We start from the raw sequence: 22,401 nt of genomic DNA, 5'->3' as shown, positions 1-22,401 counted from the left end.
TTTACTTCTGATGCCGGAGAGAACTTGCTCAGGGCATCTTTGTGTCAGCCGGGAGGACAGCGTGCCTGCAGGCTGCCGGCCCGGCGGCCCTTCCCCAGCGGGCAAACCGCTCGCGTCCCCGGGCCCCGGCGGGGCGCGGCCCCGCGGCCAGGGGGTGCTGCCGCTCGGGCGCCGGGTGCTGAGCAGGCGGCGGCCGCGCAAAGCCCGCGGCCGCCGTGCGAGCGGGCCCAGGCGCCCCAGCCAGGTCTACTGGTGCGGGGCCGCGGCGGGCCTGTCTCACTGCCAGCTGCCCCGGGCCCGGCCCTTGCCGGGCGGCCTGTGCCCCGGGCCCGCCGCTCCGTGCCTCGAGGCCGGCGGTCCCCCGGATCTGCCCCCGCGGCCTTTCCGAGCGGGCCGCCCGGGCGCCTTCGCCACCTCCCAAGGCCTCAGGCGAGCCCCGGCGGCGCGGCCCGGCCGCAGGCCGCACTCAGCCCCGCGCCGGGCGCCGTCCGCCGCAGGCCGGGCCGGGCCGGTTCACATCCGGGGAACGGATAGCGGGCGCGGACGTGGAGGGCGCGGGCGGGGCGGCGGCGGCGGGGGGCGGTGCGCGGGGGCGGCGGCGCGGCCAATCGCTGCCGCGCTCTCATCGGTGCAAACAGGAGCACAATGGAGCGAGCGGCGGGCGCGCTGCAGCCAAGCTTAGCGCGGGCGCCGCGCGGCTGACGGGCCGGCCTACCAATGGACACCGGCGCGCGGCGGAGGGCAGCCAATGGGCACTAAGCGGGGGCGTGCCCGGGCGAGGTTAGGGTGTCCTTGCAGGGTGCTGGGCTAAACTTCACCAAATAATAGCTGTTTGTATTTGGGCGGCCGAGGAGCCATTTTAGGTAAGTTCTGCCCCGAACTTTTGGGTTCGCCTGCCCGGCGCGGCCGGGGGCGGCGGTGGGGCGGGGGGCGGCGGCGGGGCCGTGCCGGGGCGGCGCTATGAATGAACTCGGTGGCGGTGGCGGCGGCGGCGGTGCGGGCCGCGGTGCGGGCGGCGGGGCCGGGGCGGCCGCTGGCCCTGTCATGGCTCCGGCCGCGCCCCCCCGGTCCCCCTCGCCGCCCTCCCCCGCCCCCCGGGGCGCGGGGCCGCCGGTGGCGGCGGCGCGGGGGGGGCCCGCGGCCCCGGCACCTCTCGCCGGCCCGACCTGCCGCCCGCCCCCGGCCCGGCGGGTGCGGGGAAGGCCGGGCCTAGCAGGCGCCGGGCCGGTCGGTCCGGGCCCCCCACGCAGCCGCGGCGGCCCCGGGGCGTGCGGGGGGTCGGGGGCGGAGGCGGGGCGGGCTCCCCCCGGCGCTGCGCCGAGGCTCCTCCCGACCGTGGAGGGGGGAGTGAGGTCCCCGGCCCCGCGCCGAACTGCGCGGCCGCCGCGACGGGGGGATGCGGGGTGCCGGCGCCTGCCCGCGGGGCATCTCTCCGCCGTCATTCCGGCCGCAGTGCTCAAGGAAATCGATAATTGAGTCTTTAAACTTGGCGGGCGGGGGAGAAGCAGGTCCCCGCGCGGGCCGGAGGCCCCGGGGCGCGGGTTTCTCGCTGCGCGGCGCCCCCCGGGGTGATGAAGAGGGAAGGGGGTAGTGGGGGCCGGGGCCGCCCCCCGCCGCTCGGCCTCGCAGTCGGGGACCCGGGCCGCTGCGCGCGGGGCGGGCGCGGATCTGTTGTGATATTGCAGCCATGTCACAACAGAGGCATCGCAGTCACGTTGGAGTCGCGTCTCGTTCGCGCTGCAGTCATCTCGCCGTCGTCACCCTGTCCAGCCTCGTGTGCGCTGTTTTGGGGGCTTCGTGGTGGGGTTTGCCCTGTGCTCACCAGTGGCTTGGGCTGGCGATTGAGGTGGATTTTAGCCTCGATCAGTGAGGTTTGTAGGGTAAACGCAGTGAGGGAAGTGCACGCAAGCAGGATATGGAAAGATGAAGAGAAATGGCCTGTGAGTATTGCTGCCTAGCGTGCACACCCCGTCTTGGAGCTGCTCATGTTTTCTCCGTTTATCGATTTGCCTTCCTGACAACTACTCTAAACTTGCAGTGAAGTCGGGGACCGCGGGGGCCTGGCAGGCTGCCTCGGCACACAGGGAGCTGGTTCTGCTTGGTCTGCTGCTGGCCTCTGATGTGATGGAGCTTTTCAGTAATTTTGCTATGAAAAGTGCTTGGTTTATTTCCTCAGTGACTTGGGATGCATTTTAGACAAAAGCTCAGGCTTTTTTGTTGTTTACCTCCTACATGGGAAATGCAGCAAATGCTTTTGGGGTTGGAGAATGAGAGGAGGTGGTGGAGATGGTTCGTTGTGGTTGTGCAAAGCATCCCATAGGTCTGTACAGAAGTCTCCAGCACCCCTTTGCAGTCCCTGGCCTCCCAGGGCCTCCAGAGGGTTCTCGTGGGCAGAGAGATGTGGCTGCAGTTGCTAGATGTTTGTTTATCCCTGACCCCTTCGGTTGCAGGGCTTACAGGTATTTGGCGGCTGGTGCTGCCTGTGTCTTTTTAACTGGTGTGTGTTCAGTTGGATTAGGGTGTTGCCAGAGGGAACGCTAAACTCTGTGAGTATTTTCCTTGCCGTGAAGTGTTGCTGTTGCTTTTGGGCTCTGTTCAGGTGATGGCACAGGAATATGTGCAGCCTCACCTCTCCTCGCCTTTTGTTTAACTCATTCACACGGGAGCTCTGCTGTGCTTCTTTGCAGAGAAATTGTTGCTTTGGTCTGGCTGTTAAAGTATGAAGCAATAACAGCATATTTTTTTCTCTAGGGATAAATTCTTCCTGGAGTAAATAGGTTGTTTCTCTTGAGGCTTCTGGCCTCTGACTGGGTTGGTTTTGTTCAGGGCTGCCACTGGGTTCCTTTCCCACTTGTTTAGTGGAAAATTGATTCCTATTCCCCAACAGAGCTCAATGTTGTCTGTTTGCTTTTGGAAAGCTAGTTCTGTCCATCATCTCCAAATTGGTACAGCTGCCTAAACTTGCAGGTCCTTCAGGAGTGTTGGATGTGCTGCTGAGTTTCCTTCTCTGCAAAGATGGGAAGCATGCAGCAGTGGCGGGGTGAAGCTGACTGAATGTTGCCCCTCGAGTGCTTCAAGCTGTAAAGCATGATAATTAGTAGAGTGGCATCTGATCAAAATGTCTGCGTGTACCTTGTGCAGCAGAACTGAAAGTATGTATTATTATTCTTAAAATAAAGGCCAAAGTCAATGAGGGGACTTGAAGAAAGACTGATTTTGGTTCACTTTCACTTTTGTAAAGTTTGAAGGCCATCCCACAGCTGTGGCTGTTTATTTCTGCCTATTGTCTCATTCCTCCAAGCAGAAATGTTGATTGCCCTGTTGCTGAGAGGGCAATTGCAGCCCCTTGCTGCAGGCTGGTATGGATGTGTTAAAAACTAACTTGTGTGAATCTGTGAAACTAAGGCAGCTCTTTTGCTGTTTCTCAATGCTTGCAGTGTGTGGATAATGTGCATTTCATGCAGAAGGTGCTGTCAGGGGCCCTTGTTACCTTGTTCTGAGCGCTGCTGCCTGGTTTGGTAGTATATGCCTTTTTGTCGGCTTGAGTTTACCTCTCCCTCCATCGGCCTGTGTGTTGGTGTTAGGGTAGAGTGGTTCCGTCTAAGCTGCTGGTCTTTGAGCAGCTGGCCCTGGATGTGCCAGTGTTAGCCCCGATGGGCAGTACTGTGGGTATTTTCAGGGTCTGTTGATTTCTAGTGGCTTGGTGGGGGAGGCTTTCAGAGGAATGTCTTGTTTTCCTGATTGCTTTTTACTACGTTTTTTTTAACAGGAAGCAAAGCTCTGTCTTCCGTCGTCGTCCACCACCCCCCCCCCCCCCCCCCCCCCCCCCCGCTCGCCCTCCCCCCCCCCCCCGAAGTGTAATCACAACCTTGATAGATCCTTTCAAATTTTCACAAGAGCTTCTCCAAAGACATAAACTTTTATAGGTGGATAATGTAAAGTGTTTCACTTTAATGGTTTGTGTTATTTCAAGGGGGGTTTGCACAAGAAAGTGAGCAAGATAGCAAGGCTGAGAGCTCAGCTGCCAGAGCAGGCCTTTGTTTTTTGCATGAAGCTGGTAACCAGTGTGCAGGAGTAGCTTGCCCTTGCGAAGGGGGGGAGAGGGTTGATCAGCCTTGCACTGCGAGTGAGCCCTTGGTGCAGGAATGTGAACTTGGTGTGTTAAGTCTGGAAAGCAGGCACATGTGGAGAGGCTTCTCTGAAATTGTCTTTAAGAGACACTGGCAAGCACAATGGTTGGATGTCTCACTGGGCTTCAGGGGAGCTGAGATGGCTTGTTTTCATTGCTCCTGTAAGTAGCTGTGAAAGCATTTCTCCTCTCTTGTCCCCACTTTCTTACTTGGGACAGTGGAATCGGTCTGTGGTGTTGGTGACTTTGTCATGGTCTGTGAAGGCAGAAGCAGAGCTGTTGTTGGGGGCCACCAAGCTGTGTGAAGGGGAGAGATGATGCACTGGGTGAATGGTCTATATGTAGTTGAGTAGCACTGGTTGCTGCGAGCAGAGCATTGGTGACAGTGCACAGGGTTTGTATGGTGGGTTCTCAGCTCCCTAAACCCCCATGAAAGCAGAGTTACACTTCACCCTGGGAACAGTGGCAATGTCAGTGCCTGCGTTGCCAGCGTGGTGGTGGTGGAACCAAAATCCTCTAAAAAAGTGCATTGAGCTGCAAATGCTGTGCTGAGTAGCACCTGCCCCAGTCAGCCTCCAGTGATCCTCAGACACGAGCCCCTGGTGGAAATAACAGAGCTGGGAAAAGCTGACCAAAGCATCAGCAAAAGGGGAAAAACTTGGTGCTGTGGGTGTCAGCTTGTGACACGAGGAGACTCTGGTTTTGCTTTCTAATATCTTGGGCTGGTGCAGTATGTTTTCTGTGTGATAGGACAATGCCTTCAGCTTTCCCTTATATGGGAAAATCTGGTATGCAGCCTAGCAATCTGCCAATACGTGGCTATTAATTTTTAGTATTGTTATGTTGGATGTGTCCTGTCAGCCTAAGAAGTACGAAATACCTGGCACGCTGTAGCTGGGCTTTAGTGTGTGAGGCAGGTCCCTGACAGTTAGCCTGGGGAAAGGATGTAGCTGTGCTCTGGGGAATGCCTGAGCATGCTCAGCTCCTCGGGAAGTCAGCTAAAAGCTGGGAGAGTTTGGTGCCTGGGCGTAGGGATCCTGCCCTAGACTGCCCTTGGGCCCAGTGCTTGCTGAGGAGCTGAGGGCCTTGGTCGCATTGGCACCAAGGAGGTCAGTGGAGCACTTGACCTGTCCTTTGTGCATGGACCATCCCCCTGCGGAGGAAGTGCTGCCTTGAGGTTAAGGGGTGCCTGCTGTTTCAGTGCTGCAGCCTGTTGCCTCTAGGGGATTCCCAGCCTGTAGTGAGCACAAATCCTGCTCTAACAGGAGCAAACCACTCTTTTCAGCCCAGAAAAGAAAGTGAGAGGTGTGGGAACCGAGTCCCGGTCCCTATTTGTTTTCACATGGGTGCTAGAAATGTACTTGCGGAGGTGCGTTGGGTATGGATAAAGGAGTGTGGGTGTTACCATGATGATGAGATGTTGGCTTGGCCATGGGGTGTACATCACATTTTCCAGCCCTGATTTCCCTGTGAGGGATGCTGCTCAGTAGCAGTCTGACAACGACATTATTAAAATTTATCCTAAGAGGTACAGCATGTCTTCTGCAGTCCTGCCTTTGCCCTAACTTTATGCAGCTCTAAGCAGCCTGGTCTGGTGGAAGGTGTTCCTGCCAGTGGCAGGAGCATTGGAACCAGATGATCTGTAAGGTCCCTTCTGACTCAAACCATTCAGTGATTCTGTAAGATTGCATTTATATGGATAGTGTTGTCCAATGGGTTGTTTTGGGGTGGTTGTTTTTTGGATTGGTTGTTTGTGGTGGGGTTTTTTTTTGTTTTTAATTTTGATTTTAAATTTTTAATTGTGATTTTTTTTAAATTGTGATTTAGACCTCTTCTAGTGAAACTTTCTGATGCTTGTCTGGCTCTTTCTGCTGTTTGGCTCAGTTCTTATGGGAAGTCTGTGTTAAAATACAGGTAACTATTGCTTTCTTTTGGGGTGACTGTGCCGAAAGCAGCAGAAAGTTACTTTTGGGGGAAGTGACACTTGTCAGTGTCAATTTGCAGAGTATTTGCATTTCCTAAACGTTTCCATAAAAGTGTGAGATTTATGGAGCCCTGCTTTGCATTAGAGTAAAAGGAGGCAATATCTGGGGTCTGGCTGGTGTTGTCCCAGCCCTGTGAATGGGCTACATATCCCTACTAACGTGCATGTCATTGCAAGGGGAGGGATAGGTAGGCAGTGGAGGTGCAAGGTTGTTTCATTCAGTATCTTAGGTGGTCCTAAAGCATGTGTTTAAACTGTGGCCTGGGAGCCCTTGCACTGGCGCGTAGGTAGAAAAGCATGAGCATGCTGTGAGGGACCCCAGGCCCTTGTCCTGTTGACACTGGCCTGCTGGCAGTGTGCCTGGGGAGGAAGGAATGTCAGACCTTACTTCCCTGAGGGTTGCTAAAACTCCCTAGGCTCTAAGACCTTTCACCCCTTCCCACCCCGGGAGGTATCTCATTTGCATTTCTTTGAAGGCAGAAGCAGGACTTCAGCTAATTGAAGGACTTCAGCTACCAGGCCTTCCAGGTTAGCAGCCACTGCTGGGAATTTTGGTCCCTCTGCGCTAGAAATAGACATTTGTTATGTGGCTGTAGTTGAGTTTCTTTCATAAAACTTCCAGTTGTTACATCTCCCTTCAGAAGTCATGAAGGTAATTTGATAACTAAGCTCTTGTATGTGCTTTCTGGTTTTCATTTTGCATTTTAACTTGCGCTCAATGGCTACTTTTGAAGGTGAAATCCAGCATTAGCAATAATGTGCTAGTGTGCTACACAGGAACAAGAGTGGTGCAAAGTTATGGGGAACTTTCACTTTTTTGACATATAGGTAGGTGAAGTATTGGTTCTTTAAGAAACATTAGTGCCTTGTTATATATGTGCATTGAGGCAGAATTAAAGTTAGTCCTAGATACAAGAATAAACATTAGTGCTTTGCTATAGACATGCTGTGAAAGCTGCTATTTTTGTGTGAGCTGCTGCCTTGAGTTCTCTAGGTCTTGTGCACAGAGCACCTTTAACCCTAAATGGTTCCTCCGCTTTGGTTGAACTGAAAGTATACTAAAGATAAAATGAAGCTTAAGTGTTAGGTGTCTGTTAATTGAAGATCAGAGAAGAGAGATCCATTCTCTCATGATGACTTCTATATATGTGTGCATGGTGCATCCTTGCTGTACCGTGTGCTCACTCAGGCTGGGAAGGAGAGCAGTGGGGTGTGGGAATGCACAGCATATTGCTCTTATTTATATGCTTCTCTGCTTGTTGCTTTAGGGCAAGCAAAGCCCGGTTTCTCAGTGATCTTTCTCAGTCCCCGTAGGGTGCCCCTCACCAGGGTATCTGAGCTTTTCCCGGCATGCACTTTTGTGCATACATAAAGGCAGGTTTCTCTCCTCCACCGCAGACAGCAGAGACTGTGCTCTGTTTGTTCGCTGTGCGGTAATGATGTGGGGAGACTGACTGAAACAAGGCTTGCGCTTAGTGTGAAGGTGCTGAGGTTTGTGGTTACTCTGATTTCTTCAGAGAAGTGGTTACAGATTTGTGGGCCAGTCACAGTGGCTGCTCCACCTCCTTGCTCCAGGGCAGGGATTTCTGTCCGAGAATAACATAGCTGTTTTGGAGTTGGGCCAGTCCCACTTTGTGCTTTGGGAGTGAGGGCCAGGGTCCTGAATCCAGGAGCGGGTCACTGTGGGCACAGGCTCGTTGAAGCTTTTGTAGTTGTAATTTCAACAAGAGTGGCCTCTGCAGGAGTCCTGTAGCAAGGTGTGACTCTGCAGGCTTGCAGGCCATGTGTGTTTGAATACGTACAGCTGTGCCTACATCTGACAGGGCATAGCACGCGGTGTGTGGAGATGTGGTTATCTGCAGATGCTGCTCTCTGGTGTCTAGAGGGGCTCTCTGCTGGCCACTTGGAGTGGGCTGTGATATTGGGGCTGAGGAGTTCTGAACAGTGCTTGTAAACCTTTTCCTGATCCAGTTCTACCTCCTGTTCTTTCTGTGACCCTGAGCTGGGGGAGAGAGATGTTTGACAGAGCGGAAGTGGATTTCTGGACTTTGTTGTATGCTAGTTCCTCCAGAGATGTCTGTTGAAGGAAGGGGTCAGAAAATGAGTAGCTCATCTAGCTACAGAGGGAGAGGAGATGTGAAAACCATGTTGGCATAGACTTCTGACAGGTACGTGCGGTAAGAGTAGGCTAGGACATGAGTCTGTGGGACCCGTGCTCTGCTGCTGTGTCCAGAATTTGCTTGCCTGGTCTTCATGTTCCTATATGTCAAAGCAGAATGACGTCTGCAGGCCTGCCAGGTGGGCAGGGACAAGAGTCTCACGGTAGTTTGATGCAGCTGATGCCACATGCTTGCCTCCTGGCTAGTTGATGCCATGAAGATGGTGCTGGTTAGCCAGGAGAGTCCTGGACATGGTGGGTATCTTCTGTGTCTGCCTGGAATTAATGCAACTTGACTCCAGGAGAGACCCGTAGCAGCTCTGCCCATGTGCTGTTTGAAGGGGATTGCTGTGTGCAGAGGTCCCAGCTCTGCTACAAAGGTGGTGCTCTGCCGACAGTGTCGGTGGTTGCAGCTTGGGCATGCTCTGACAGGACAGGTGGGTTCCTTCCCTGTGCAAGTGTGGACCTCCAGCCTTGCGAGGCTGATGCTCTCTCCACTGCTCCCTAAGCTGAAGGGCTTCATGAGCTGGGACAAGAAGGGGCTACTTCTCCATATGTGCTTTTGGTAGCATTTTACTTGCGGCATGTCTGGGCAGGGCTTTGGGTGCTTGCTGTGTAAAAAGGCTACCCAAGTATGTTAAAGAATTGCCCTGTAGCTGAGGAGGGAACCAAACCTGGCATTGCTGAATGCCAAACATTTGCACACAAGGAATCGATTAATCTCTATTTTAGTGCTTCGCTCTCCCTCCCATGCTGGAGTGTTTCTTGGGATGGTGCAAAGGCACAAATGCAAGGAAGCATTATGATGATTGAGAGGACTGTTTCCTTACAGATGGCATCTGGATTCTGGAGACTGTTCTTCAAAGTAGCTTCAGCTGACATCGTGGAGAACTTTTATCCTAGAGAGTTAAATTCAAAATAAACTGGAAGCCCTTGGAGGTAAATGACGGAGTTACAGTCCTCGCAGGGCAGAGCAGTTGAAGTGGAGGTGCATTGTAAGGACGTGTTCCTGAGGACTGTGGGGTAGTGACACTGCTTGGGTAGTTAGCTACGTTTTGCTTTCTCTCCCTGTTCTTTAGATGCTTGGGAAAACAGGTCTGATGCTTCAGTGTGAAAGTTCTTGGGCCTAGGGAACAGCAGATTTTTGTCTGTTGCTATTTTGGGCTAGGGTTTGCTAGTTGCTCTTAGGATGTACAGGCAGAACAGATGCCATGAGCTGTGGGACCTCACCACAGCATACAGTAAACTTTCAGGCTGTGATTGTTTGGGATTTTGCCTTCCTGGGTGCTGAGGAACAGCTTGGCTTCCCCAGTGCCTGGCAGTGTCACTGGCAGGGGTCTTGCCAGCCAACCTTTCTGCCCTCTCCTGGGGCAGGGTGGCCTGGGTTTGCAGCACTGGCAGGGCAGTTGCAGCCTTTGCATGTGCAGCAGCTCCCCTCCAGCAGGGCAGCATCAAGTAAGTGACCTCTGTAAACTGCTAGTGGAGATGCCCTGTATTTGGGGAGTGAGCAGTGTAGCAAAATGTCATTTTACTCCTGGAGGTCCCTTCTACTCCTCCTCCAACCTTAGTCTGTGCTCTCTCGCATACAGTTGAGCTGAGCTTCCTTTGTCACCTGGGTTTTGAGACCCCTAGGACCAAGATGGCAGTGCTGCCTAGCCTGAAGGAGAGCTGCTCACTTGCCACAAGCCAATGTAGCTTCGAATCAACCTTCAGTGCCTGTGCTCAATAACTGTGGCGTGAGATGTGGCCATGGTAGGCCAAGCAAGGCAGGCCCTGAGTTTGCTTCATGCACCGTACACCCCTCCCTGTTCCACTTGCTGTACATGGACAAGGCATTTGGCAAAACAGTGGCATCCATCCTGCTTCTGAGGCCCTGGAAAAGCACTGAATGTGCTCTCGTGGCCCAGCTGCTGGTGGCTTGTTCACAGTTCATTCAGGTCTTGACTTGGATATGTTTCTTAGGGCACATTCCCATGGGCTATTCTGTAGATGTAGCAGGGGCAGGCTGGCAGGAGGGTGTAAAGCCTCGTTCACAATTTCACTGTGGTTATAGCAAGGGGGCAATAGGGAATAATACAAAGCCAGCAGGTAACAACAGCAAATGGGGGTATGGGGACACCAGCTGCATGGTTGGCAGAGGTAAAGGTGATCCGCTATGGAGGTCTATGGCAGGGGGTTTCAACTGGAGAAGACTGACAGAAAAACCAAAAAGGATGATTTTCATCAGTACTAGACTCTGCAGTAGGGTCTCTGGCACCATTTGGAGCTGTGGCTGGTGATGCTGTCCCATCCCAGCAGAAAATCTGCTCTGGGTGTCAGTTGTGCTCTTCATGTATATCTACAGCCAAGTCTTGAGGTGCGTTGCAAGTGCTTGTTCATCCTCTCAGTAGCTCTGCTGTGAAGGCTGATTTTTACCCCCATTCTACAGTTGGAAAATAGAGGCACAAAGGGCTCTGATTGCCTTTGAGTAGCTGTTTGCATTGTGGCAAAGCTGTTTTCTGACAGCTTGACTTTGCTGTGCAGGATATTAACAACAGCAAGAGGGGAAGATCCATACTTTCAGGAATGCCATCTCATTTTTTGGCAGTCTGCCATGGGATAGCTTGAGTTTGGTGCTCTTCAGTGTGTATAGCTCTCAAGCAGTAACCTTATAAAAGGTTCTTTGAATTGTCCAGCTGTCAAGGTCTACTGGTTGAGCTGGCCTTTGTATACCTTTTGTACTAATAAAGGTGCTGTGGGCTAAATTATGTGCCTGGTGGCATCTTTACAGGGCCAGTGACCTTGAGGATGGACTTGGGCAGCTAAGTGAAGTTCCGAGTGCTTGCGCATGAAAAATAAAAGGCAGCAGGAAAATGTGCAGAGTGTGCAGGGTGCTGGTTTCTGCTGAAATCTCTATATCCCTCCTGATAGCTGGAGAGCAGCTGAATGGTTTGCCCTGTTGCAAGAAGCCTCTGAAGCAGCTGGCAGTAACCCCTGTGCTCCCATGGGCCCAGTAATTCGGAAGAGGCTTTTCTTATGCTACTGGGAAGTCTGGCTCCTCATGACCACTGGTGCAGGAAGGCAGCAGGAGCTGATCCCACTATCCCATCTGCTCGGGGTAACAGCCAGACACTTCAGAGAAGAGAGCCTGCTTCTAGCACAGAAAGTGTGTCCTCAGAGCTACTTTGTCTGTTTCCATCTAGAATGTAGCTAGGCTTGTGTTGTCACTCTGACCTGACGCTTTGCAGAGTCTCCTTGGCAGCCACAGCACATACTCCCCTTGGTATGCAAGGCTCCTTGCCTTGTGGAGGAGCAGGCTAAGGAAGGGGAGCTGCCCACCAGGCATCTTTTTGGTTACTGGCAAGCTGGTCCTGCAGCTGTGTTGCACTGCTGTTATGAGGACTGTGCTTTGGGCTCCCGGCAGGCAAGGAGAGAGGCTGCGAGCTGCCTGCCTGCTGCCTGCAGTGGGGTACCGGAGGGGTAGGAGGGCTCTGCGGGAAGCTGTGGAAGTGGCAGTCTGCCATAGGCTTTATGGGCCTGTGCAGCTTGGGGCTCTCCTGTAGCACATGGATACAGGTACTGTGTTTTCCCTTATTTTAAAGTAGGAAATTAAGTACTGGAAGTGTGATGGGATAAGTGTGAAGGCTTTATGGCCACTGGCACAGTCTGTTCCCTGGAAACCCCGTTCATGTCCTTCTTTGCTGGCTTGCTGGTCAACATGATGGGACTGGTGAATAAGCAGAAGGAAAAATTGGCACTGGTGATGGGGAAATGGCTTGTTAAGATTTGGCAGACAGGGCAGTTAATTTGGCCTGTGTGGTGGACAGGGTTGAATGCCACACCAGAGCGTGTTTGTGTTTAATGGGGAGCAGAGGTCTGGAAAATGTCACATCAGTGCGATGGGCTTTGCTTATGTGGCAGGAGCTTGAGCTGCTGATGCTCTTGACAGGGCATGCAAATTGTGCTGGTGAGGTGCCGCCTTACAAGGAGCTGCTGCGGTCCCCTGCTTGTGTAGGAGTGCTGCATGTGTTCATGCACACAGCAGTGCACCCTCACCCATGAAATCCTGGCCGTTGACACCGCCGAGGGTGGTCACAGGCCTGCTTGTCTGTAGGAGCCCAGCCTGCTCGGTGCCAGCTATGAGGCTGGGCAGGCCTGGCCTACCCCCTTTCTCTTTTTCTTGTCTGCATACGTACTGAACTGTAGAGATGTGTTCTATTTTTCCTCTGGTTTTTGCCTTGCTGATGTTTAGGATTAAAATCCACTGCCTGGGGCTTATGAATAACTGTTTGGAGTGAGATTCTTGGCCTGCTGATCAGAAGACAACAGACATAGGCTTGAGAAACCTGTTTCGCTCCTGGCAGCTCCTGCACACCAGGGCAGCAGAGCGATGGTGTGGGAAAGGTGTGCAGCTAATGCTGGGTGCATACCATGGTGGGGAAGGGGATGCAACTAATGGTGGTGCATCCCCACTCTGCAGACGGCCACCCCTCAACCCCCAGTGTCACTTGGGAGCGGTGTGTCCCCTCATCTTGAGCTGTCCCTGAAGTTGATGAGAGAAATACATTGTAGGGTGAGCTCAGATCTGGTTTTCCTCTCTTCAGCAACAAGCTGGAGTGCCATGTCTTCGTGCGCATGCTGGTTGGCCAGACATGGCTTTGTGTGTCATGGTGTGCCTGTGCTGAACAAAACCAAAGGTGTTTCCAGCCATTCTGTCGTTTTCTCTCCCCTTGTGCTGTTGGTCCCTGCTCGTCAAAGTGAGTCCTCAGTTCTCAGCCCTGTGGCAATGTGCAGCTTTGAAATAACTGCTGAAGGTCATTGTGGTTATGGTCTTGGGTTAGGAGCTGCATTTGAAAACTCTCCAAGAAGGAGCTATTGCTGTTTCTGCCATGTGAGCTTGTCATGAGAGTCATGAAGTACAGCTGACTGAAGCTGCGTTACCAGGGGCTGTAGCCAGCTTGCATGTGCTCTCTTGCTTGTTGGGTGCCAACAGAGCATCCTCTGTGCACAGGCAGTGGCACAGTCCCAAGTGTCTCCCTGGGGTCTCTGACGCGGCTGTCATTTTACAGCTGCTAGCTTGCCTGGGAGGGCTTGGGAGCAGAAGTGTTGGTACTGAGCATGCATTTTGCAGGGCGAATGCTGTGCAGCACTGCTGTATTCCTTGTCACATGGAGCAAGTGGCAAGGAGGTTGTGGCTATTTCTTGCTTGCCTGTCAAGGTCTGTTGCTTTTTCCCTGGTGGTGTAGTTGGGTGTTCTGGGAAGGCTCTGCATGGCTTGGCTGGCAGGATTGCCATGTGCACTGGGTGTCATCGGCAGACCTTTTGGCTCTCCTGGCCTCACAGAGAACATGGTTAATTACCCCCACTGCTTTCTTTGTTTAAAGGTTAAAATATTTTCAGAACAGAAAATTGCTTGGAGCACAGATGTGACTCCTCTGGGGCTGGCTGTTGGTGTGATGCTCTGCCTGGCCTGCCCTGGATACGTGCACTCACCTGAGGGCTGTTTGCTCCCCGACTTTGGGTTATTTGGACCTGTTTGTATGCTGCTTTCTCCCCTTGCTTCCTTCATCCTGCAGTGTGTCCTGCTCAGGGAACTGGGGCCTGTGCCCTTCCTGTCTGGGCCAGGGAGCATTAGGGCAGCTCTGAAAGAAAGAGCATTTGGCCGCTTAGCGAAGCCTCTGCAGTTGGGATGCTGAATGGGTCTTGCTTTCCGTGTGCGCAGAGCTGGGAGGCTGCCTCTCCGCAGCCTCTGCTTGGGAAGGAAAAATATATGCCGTGGCTGCCTCGCAGCAAGCTCACAGGCTCCCCAGCCCCCTGCCTCGCTGCTGCTGCTTCTCTCTTACTAAACTACTGGGTTATTTTTAACTTGGAAAAATTACAACCCAAGATTTGCATTCTCTACCCCCAGTGGAGGGCTGGAGGCAGGATGTGGGGGAGGCACTGCGGAGAGCTGGGAATGCGGCTCACCGCTCTGGCAGGCCTGTTTCCAGGGGCTTGTGCCCCCTGCAGCACTCTGCCTGCTGGGCTCCGCATGCTCGCCGAGCTGCGAGGCTGCGCAGAGGGGAGGTGGGGAGGCTGCTTCTCTGCTCGACGCGGCTGGAGTTTCAGCCTGGATTCCCATGGCGAATGCACGGAGCAGCTGCAGACACATAAACAAATCCTGCTGCAGCAGACTGTGGGGAGAGAGATGGGTTCTGGGCTGCCAGGCTGCTTGCGTGACAGCCTGCAGACGGGTGGCTTCTGATGGGGGCTGGATACCTCCTTCAAAGGGTATCCCACAGAGAAGCTCTTGGGTGACTGAGCATGTTGTGGAGGAGCAGCTGGCTGGGTTGCTGCTTTGTCCAGCAGAGGAGGCTTTGCTGGGCCACACAGCCCTCCCTAATTCAGCTTGCTGAGAGTAGGTTGGGAGGAGCCAGGGAGAGAAGTGTCACTCTTGTGCCATATTTCTCTTTCTCCCTCCCCTAGCTCTACCCCTTCAGTGTTTTACAGGCGGTTGCCTTGTCAGTGCTTGTCTCCCCTGCCTAGATCTCCTCGAGTGAGCAGGAGCACCTCTCGAAATCCGATGGTGGGGTGATGTCTCTGCAGAACCCCTTCTCCATGCAGTCCACAGGAATGTAGTTGCCTGAGTCCCTCTGGGTTGCACCACAGATACTCAGGCTTCAGGCTCCGGTAGCTCTGCCGGCTGAGACACGTCCATGCAGCCCTGCCTGGAAACAGGAATTGATAAGGTAGTGAGAATCAAACAGCACCAGGGGACTGCAGATATCTCTCTTTCTGCTGTTCGGTGCCTTTGGTCGAGCCAAGTGGATGAGGGACAGTGCAGGCTCTGAGTTCTGCTTTGTCTGTCCCAGCTATTCCTCTCCTGCTGCTCACCTGTGGCATGGATGCATCAAGTAGGGAGGGTCGCTGATGCCTGGGCCGCGGTTGGTTGTCCTCAGGCTTGGTGTCTGCCATGCCAACACAAAGCTACTGAGGGTGGAGAGTGCTCTGGAGGCCTCTTTGATGGGCAGGTGCTGGCAGACCCTGGGGACCTCTACTCCATCTTGCCTGGGAGAGCCTGCCAGAGTCCGTCAGTCCTGGCCTAGTAGTTATCTGCTACTCTGTAGTGCTCCTAGCGATTAGGGCAGGGGTAGCAGAGCAATGCAGCAAACCTTTTGGCAAGCAATGGACAGTGTTTATTTCCCCCATCTGTCTTCAGGTGCACAACAGGCACCCTTGCTCCTTTGGGAATGATTCGTGTTTGCTTGCCAAGGCTGGTCCCTTACCCCCACCACACTGATCCAGCTTGGCCTAACACGCTTCTGGTCAGTGTGCTGATGCAAGAGGCTCCCCAGTCTGTGGGATGGGGTACGTCGTGAGATACTGTGCCTCTGACCAGTGCAAAGTTCCAGGACTCTAGGAGTTCCTGCTGGAGCAGCAGTATTAATGCCTCAGCTCTGCAGAGGCCTGACATGATGCCTGACCCTGATAGAAAAATGACATGGCTTGGTGTCACCTCTGCGTGGTAGGGAATGGCTGCTGACTACTCAACCCTTTCCTGAAGGCTATAAGGTTTGTTGTCAGGCATGAGACTCTGCTTTTCCATGGTTGAGCCAAGGGCTACTGCCACAGTGACAGCGGTGGTGGGAAGCAGAGCAGCTCTCAGGCTGCTGGGCTGGAGCAACACCTCTTTCCCCTAAAAAAAACCTCATTTTGCAGCTCGTGTGAGGCAATGGGCATGTCCCCACCACCACAGAGTGATGCGTACAGATAAGGACAGCTGCTGATGCTGACATAGGGGTTGGTGGTGTGGAGCAAAAGAAAGAGCAGGACCCTTTACTTGTGAGACACTCTTCTGAAAGTTCTTGGTTGCACCATTGTGTCATGCCCTTTGTTGCTGCCTTGTGTCTGGAAGGGATAGGCAGGGCCTGTGTGCTGTGGCTGTGGGAGCTGGTGGCAGCTCTGTGCTGCTGGGAGTGCTGGTTCCTGTTCTAGTGAGGTCTGAACCTTCTCATCAGTCTGTACTCTGACTTCTGCCAGCCTTTCTCAGGGCAGATCAGCACATCTCCTGGTAGCAGAGCAGCAAGGGTGTGCTGAGCCTCCCTGGCTCTACCTGGGCTAGCTGCAGGCCAGCAGGGCAGCAGGTTTGGACCTGGCACCCCTGACTAATCTTTTTTTCCTTCAAGCTGTGCCCAGACGCTGAGGAGATGCAGCACTTCCTGAGGTGTTTCAGTGGAGCAGACCTGCTTTGTCTGAAAATCAGTAATTTCATGGCACAGCTGTGCAGTTCTCTGTCTCGCTGCCTTCCTGCTTGTCCTTTGGGGCTGGATGCAAAGTGCTGTGCCTGTTTAGAATCTGTATTTTCAAGGGATCCTTTCTGTAATCAAAACTAAAGGAGGGAGGAGAAAGGCCACATGATGTTGAGGAGGCGAGTGAGGCTTGCACCCCTCATCTGGAATGAAGTGTCACCACAAGTCTGCTGACAGATAGAGGCTGGACAGTTTTTGATTCTTCGATCTCAGAGGAGCTGATTGCAGTGAGACCTCGTTCTTGGGCATGTCCCCGGACCCTGAGCCTGCTGTGCTGTGCCTGGGGAGGGGGCCCTTGGGCCACAGGAAGCATGGCTGGCAGACAGGGTGCATCTCCAGTGGGTCCAGTGCCAGCTAGTTTGGGGAATGAGTGAGAATGTGTGGAGCTGGATATACTGTTCTAGAGTACTTCTCTGGTTTGTAATAAGCAGAACGGCCTTCAGCCTGAAGTGTGAGGCTTGTGTACCCCTTGAATATCTCTGAACCACAGAACAAGTTCATCTTCGGTCTGCTGTGTAAAAAAAGTGTCTGGGAAAACCACTGATCTCTAAATGAGGGCTTTTAGCTCCTGGTGAGGGTGGGCAGCTGAGGCATGTACCCCAGCTTGTGTTTTCAGAGTGATTTAAGATAGTGTTGTGAGCCTGCGGCGTCACTGTGTGCTCTCTCAGCCACAGTGCAGGCAGACTGTGCTCCTTCTGGACCCAGCTTGCTTTGCTTCAAGAGCGGGTATCAGGGGCTCTCACTTGTTGCCTGGGATCCAAGTATCCCAGAGACCTGCTGAAAAGCAAATGCAGTATTTTTGGTGGATTTTTATCACTTCATTGAGATATGGAATGCTCGTGCAGGGTGCTAAGTGGCTTGGTTGTGTGAGTGAATGTTTGCTGTGGCTGTGGTCTGAAAATTGGAATTGAAATGTTTCATGTAATGGCACACATCACCTTAGAAGTGGCTGTGGTTCGTGGTGCCTGTGGCTGCAACCCAAGGCTGCTTCCTGTTTCTGCTGTTTGCTGTGGCAGCTTTGGAGGGGCTTTGCTGCAGAATTCGTACTTGGACAGTGAAAAGAAAGACTGCAGGTTGCTGAGTGTATTATCACTAGTGTTTCTGGCACATAGGTGGACATGCCCACATGCACCTGTGGGTGCCCCTTGTACTTCAAGAGGTGGGTTGTGAGCATTGCTTGGTCTTTGAATCCCAGCTCCTGTTGTGCTTTGTTCTTCCCTTGGAGAAACCCACATGCCCCTTTCACTCATCCTTCTGGAGAGAATCGACAGGTCTCTAAGGACCTGATGGCTGGGTGTTGATTTTTGTTTTAACTGCACACATTGTTTCCTGGCTGCAGCTTATTTCTACAGATAAAATCTGTTCTTTTTCCCCCTTGAAGAAGGAAGCCACCTGCCTCTCTCAGGCAGCTGAACATCACACTGTACTGCAGGGATGTGCTCAAATACAGTAAAAACAACAACAAAAAACCTCTGCTGTGCTGAATAAGGAGATTTCTTGGGCAAATGCTGTCAGTTTCTGCAGATGCTGAGGCAGGACTCTGCTTTGACTTGAGTTTGTAGTCCTTTCGAGTTGTGGTGATAAGCCTGCAGACACTACGTGGGGGGAACAGGCAGGGCTGAGCTGGCCTTGGAGGAGCCTCTGAGCTACAGCTGTGTACAGCTGTGTGGGGGCCTGGGCGCACTGGGGCAGTCAGAGGAGAGAGGGGAGGGCAGGGCTTGAAGGTAGTAGCCAGGGGAACAGAGCTTGGAAGTGAAGGCAAAGCAAAAAGCAGGGCTGAGTTCAGAGCTGCTGCTCCCACCTTCCTTGCCATGCTGCAGATGTGATTTCCCTGCAGGAAATTAAAGTTGCGCTTCAAATAAAGGCCATGAATAAACTTTCAAAGTGCATTGGTGTGACTGAGGGGCTGTTGGAGCATCTGTTCATGTTGGGACACAGAATGCTTGAAGGGATATCAGTGAAAATCTGCAATGGCGGAATGTCAGCCTGCAATCAGAGATTGTATGTCTAAAGCCATCTGTGGGGCCCATCCTTGTTAGTGCTTGTGTGGGTATCTTGGGAGCATGTGCAGGAGCTGGGGAGAGGGAAGGCTGGATGTGTCCCCAAGGGAAAGGCAAGGGCAGCCTCAGACTGTGCCATGTGCCTTACTGGTTTTGGGGACTGTTCCCAGATTTTATAATCCATAGGATCACATTAGGTTGGAAAAGACCCTTAAGATCATCGAGTCCAACCATAAACCTAACACTACTAAGCCCACCACTAAACTGTGTCCCTAAGCACTGTGTCTATGTCTTTTATACACCTCCAGGAACTGGTGACTCAATCGTTTCCCTGGGCAGCTTGTTCCAATGCTTGACAACCTTTTTGGTGAAGAGATTTTTCCTTTTATCCAATCTAAACCTCCCCTGGTGCAACTTGAGGCAGTTTCATCCTATTGCTTGTTAACTTGGGAAAAGAGACTGACACTTACCTTGCTACAGCCTCCTTTCAGGTGGTTGTAGACAGTGATAAGGTCTCTCCTGAGGCTCGTTTTCTCCAGGCTAAACCCAGTTCCCTCAGCTGCTCCTCTACAGACTTGTTCTATAAACACTTCACCAGCTTCATTGCTTTCCTTCAGACAGGCTCCAGCACCTCCATGTCTGTCTTGTAGTAAGGGGCCTAAAACTGAACCAAAGCATCATCCCTCTGTGCTGTTCCAGTGAAGTATTTGTCCTGTTGGGACCCTGAGAACTGGCCCTGTTTGGCTGATCCTCACCTCCCTCTGTTACATGGAGGATACCTTTTTTGGTGATCAATGAGCTTATATTAGTATAGCCTTTTTTTTTTTTTGGATGCACTGCAAAATCAACTGGCATTTCAGATGTGAGAAGCTCGCCAGCAGATGCTCCTAAAGGGCAGGTAGGACATCAACTGGGAGTAACTTGGATAGTGCAGATTCATCCTGTTGCAGGCTCTCGAGTATGTAACCTGTGGGCACAGTCCTCTTTTGCTTGTTAAGACATGCTACGTTTTCAGCTCGTTGGCTGTGGAGATGGTCAGACTTGTGGGCCAGTCTAATTACAGTTCATTCCCGCATGATACATTTTAGCGTAATTCAATCTTTAGGTGGTATTGGTGCTCTCTGTGGTGAAGCTCCTCTGTGCAGTTGGCATGATCCTTGTCTCACTGTTTTGCAGTGCAAATCTTTGCAGTGCCTCAGGCTGGCTTTTTTGTAAGGTTTCAACAAGAATGGATGTTGTATTTGAGAAAGAGGAAAAAGGCAAAGTTTGATCTTTTACCTGTTCTTGTAAAAATTCAGCCAGCCTCAGCAAAGCACCAGCCTCCGAAAACAATCATTTGATTTAAAAAAATGCTGTTTGTCACTGTGCTCTATTCTCTTTGCACCTACCTGAATGAAGTAGGGCAGAAGCCTGATACCATGACTGTCTTTGTGTTACCTTAAATGGAGAAGTCATCCTTCTCTCAAACCTAGTCCTCATTCTCCTGCTGCACCTTAGACTAAGAATCCCCAGGCATCGCACAGGTAAAAATTTCCCCCATCCTGTGTCTTGGCAGCCGCTTTCCAGCCCTACTCCAACAACAGCCCTTATCCTTCAGTCCTATCCCTAGCCTTCGTTTTCTTGGGAATGAGCAGACATGGCCCTGAAGCCATGTTTGCAGACCCAGAGACTTCTCCTAGTGCATGTCTGCTGTTTCCTTTTGGCAGCCCCTCTCTGCAGCTCCAAGCTTTCTCTCAACCCTAACTCTCCCATGTCAGGGGAAGCTGTAGAGAAGGCTGCTGAGCCATTTTCCAGACAAAAGGTTTCTCTAAGCCCCAGTCTCTTTGCAGGCCCCCTCTTTGCTTTGGCAGCCCATTTCCATCCCTGCTCCAGCTGCATCTTTAGGCTTTCCCTTTTCATCATTGTTACCCTAACCTTAATTTTATTGCTGAACCTTTTGACAAGACCTGCTGTACAAAAGATGATTCCCAACCAAGGTTTGTTGGCAACCTAAAATAATCTTTGGCAGCCCATTTCTAACCCTGTTCCAGCTGAAACCTTAGCCTTTTGCTTTCTGTCAGCCTTAACCCTAGTTCTCACTTTGCATTGGAGCCTTGGACGTGGAAACCCAGATGAAAGAGTTCTCCCAGCCCAGGTCTCTTTGCAGCCCCTACTTGGCTTTGGCAGCCTCTCTCCAGCCACAGTCCAATTCAGCTCTAGGCTTTCTCTCTCTCTCTGCCCTAACCCTGGCTATAGCTTTCATTTTCCCACAGAACAATAGAAAAGGCCCCACAGCCATTGCCCGGATGAAAATTCAGACCCAGCCCAGCTCACTTGGTAGCCTCTGCTTGGCTGTTGAAGCCCCAGCTCAGGCTCAGCTCTAAGCTCTCTCTGTCACTCAACCCTAACTCTTAGCTTTTGTGAAGAACTGTAGGGAAGACCCCTAACCCACTGCGCACAACAAAGCTTTCTCTCAGCCCAGGACCCTTGACTTTGACAGCACCTTTCCAGCTTTGCTCCAGCGATAACACCAGTCTTTCTGCTTCCTAACTTGAACCCGTGTAAGGAAGAGCCCCCCAGGCACTGCGTGGCAGGAAGTGTCTCACACCCCAGGTCTCTTGGCAGCCCCTTTCCTGTCCAACCACAACTGCAAGCGTAACCTTTCAGTCCAGACCCTGACCCTAGGAGCTGTTTTCCAGCTGAGTGGTAGGGAAGGCCTCTGAGCCATTTTCCAGCCCAGTTGTCTTGGCAGCCCCTTTCCCTTTTGGCAGTCCCTTTCCAGCCCCACATGAGCTTTAGGCTTTCTCTTTCTCTGAACTCTAACCCTAGTTTTCCAGCTGAGCCTTGGCCAAGCCCCCCAGCCATTTCCCTCATGAAGGCTTTCTCCCTTCCAAGGTGAGGCCTCTTTGCAGCCCCCATTTTGCTTCAGTGAGCCGTCCCTTGCCCTGCTGCTGCTGCACTTCTGGATTTTCTTTTTCTCAGCCATAACCCTGATTTTCCTGGGAAGCCATAGAGAAATATCCTACTGATTACCTGGACCAGTGACTTCTCCCAGCCCAGGTCTCTTGGCAGCTGCCAGATACTTTTGCAGCCCCTTTCCACCTCCACTCTAGATGCAGCTCTGGATTTTGTCTCAGCATTATCGCGGCCCTAATCTTACGACTCAGCATTGGACAAGGTCATTCTTGTGGAAGGTTTCTGCAAGCCCAGGTCTTTTAGCAGCCCCTACTTTCTCCTAGTGAGCCCTTTCAAGCCCCTCTTGGACTGCAGCTTTCGTCTTTCTCTCAACCCTAACCTTATTTTTATATCAGACCCCAGACAAGGCTGCCAGATGAGTCTTCTCCCAAGGCCAGGTGTTTTGGCAGCTCCCACTTTGCTTTGGCAATGCTTTTGCAGCCCTGCTCACCCTGGCTGGCCTGTGCACCTGGAGGTCCCATTCCTCAGGCTTGCTAGTAAAAGAACAGAGTTGAGGTTAGCTGTAGTTCCTTTCCTGGTACCTTAAAATTTTATGTGCAAATTTCTGGATTTTTTTTTTAAAAGTCAGAAAACTGCTATTTCAAAATTGAACAGTTGGGACAGGGGTTGTGCAACATTAACTCGCTTCCCTTTTCCCCCTTCCTTCTCATTCGCTCTCAGGGGATGGCACAGCAGCCGTGCCTCCTCCTGTCTGCAGGGCTGATGAAGGATGCAGATGCTAGTACAGACAGGCTGCTCCTTCTTAGTTTAGGATCCAGGCTTTGGATTTGGATTCTGGCATTGCTGCTACCGTGCAGTGTTGGTGGGCAAGGTTTTTCTGGTGGAAGAGCTGCCTGCAGAAGTTCAATTAATAGTGCTTGTGCAACCTTCACTGTAGCATTTTCAGGGTTTTGACTGCTTCCATCTGT

At 52.5% G+C, this 22,401-nt stretch overlaps 1 protein-coding gene across 2 annotated transcripts in view; it reads left to right on the top strand.

Annotated features, from left to right (window-relative positions):
- The first annotated feature begins 669 nt into the window (after positions 1–669).
- CHD6 (chromodomain helicase DNA binding protein 6) overlaps positions 670–22,401 on the top strand; it is a 93,002-nt gene continuing 71,270 nt past the window's right edge. For both annotated transcript variants that reach the window (XM_055813510.1, XM_055813507.1), the window contains exon 1: positions 670–863. The gene's annotated coding sequence lies outside the window, so the exon portion shown is untranslated. The remainder of the gene's footprint in view (positions 864–22,401) is intronic.

The sequence above is a fragment of the Falco peregrinus genome, chromosome 9, assembly GCF_023634155.1.
Source record: "Falco peregrinus isolate bFalPer1 chromosome 9, bFalPer1.pri, whole genome shotgun sequence".
Lineage (NCBI taxonomy): Eukaryota > Metazoa > Chordata > Aves > Falconiformes > Falconidae > Falco > Falco peregrinus.
Note: the sequence above shows the minus strand (reverse complement) of the source record. Positions and strands in the feature narration are given on the sequence as shown.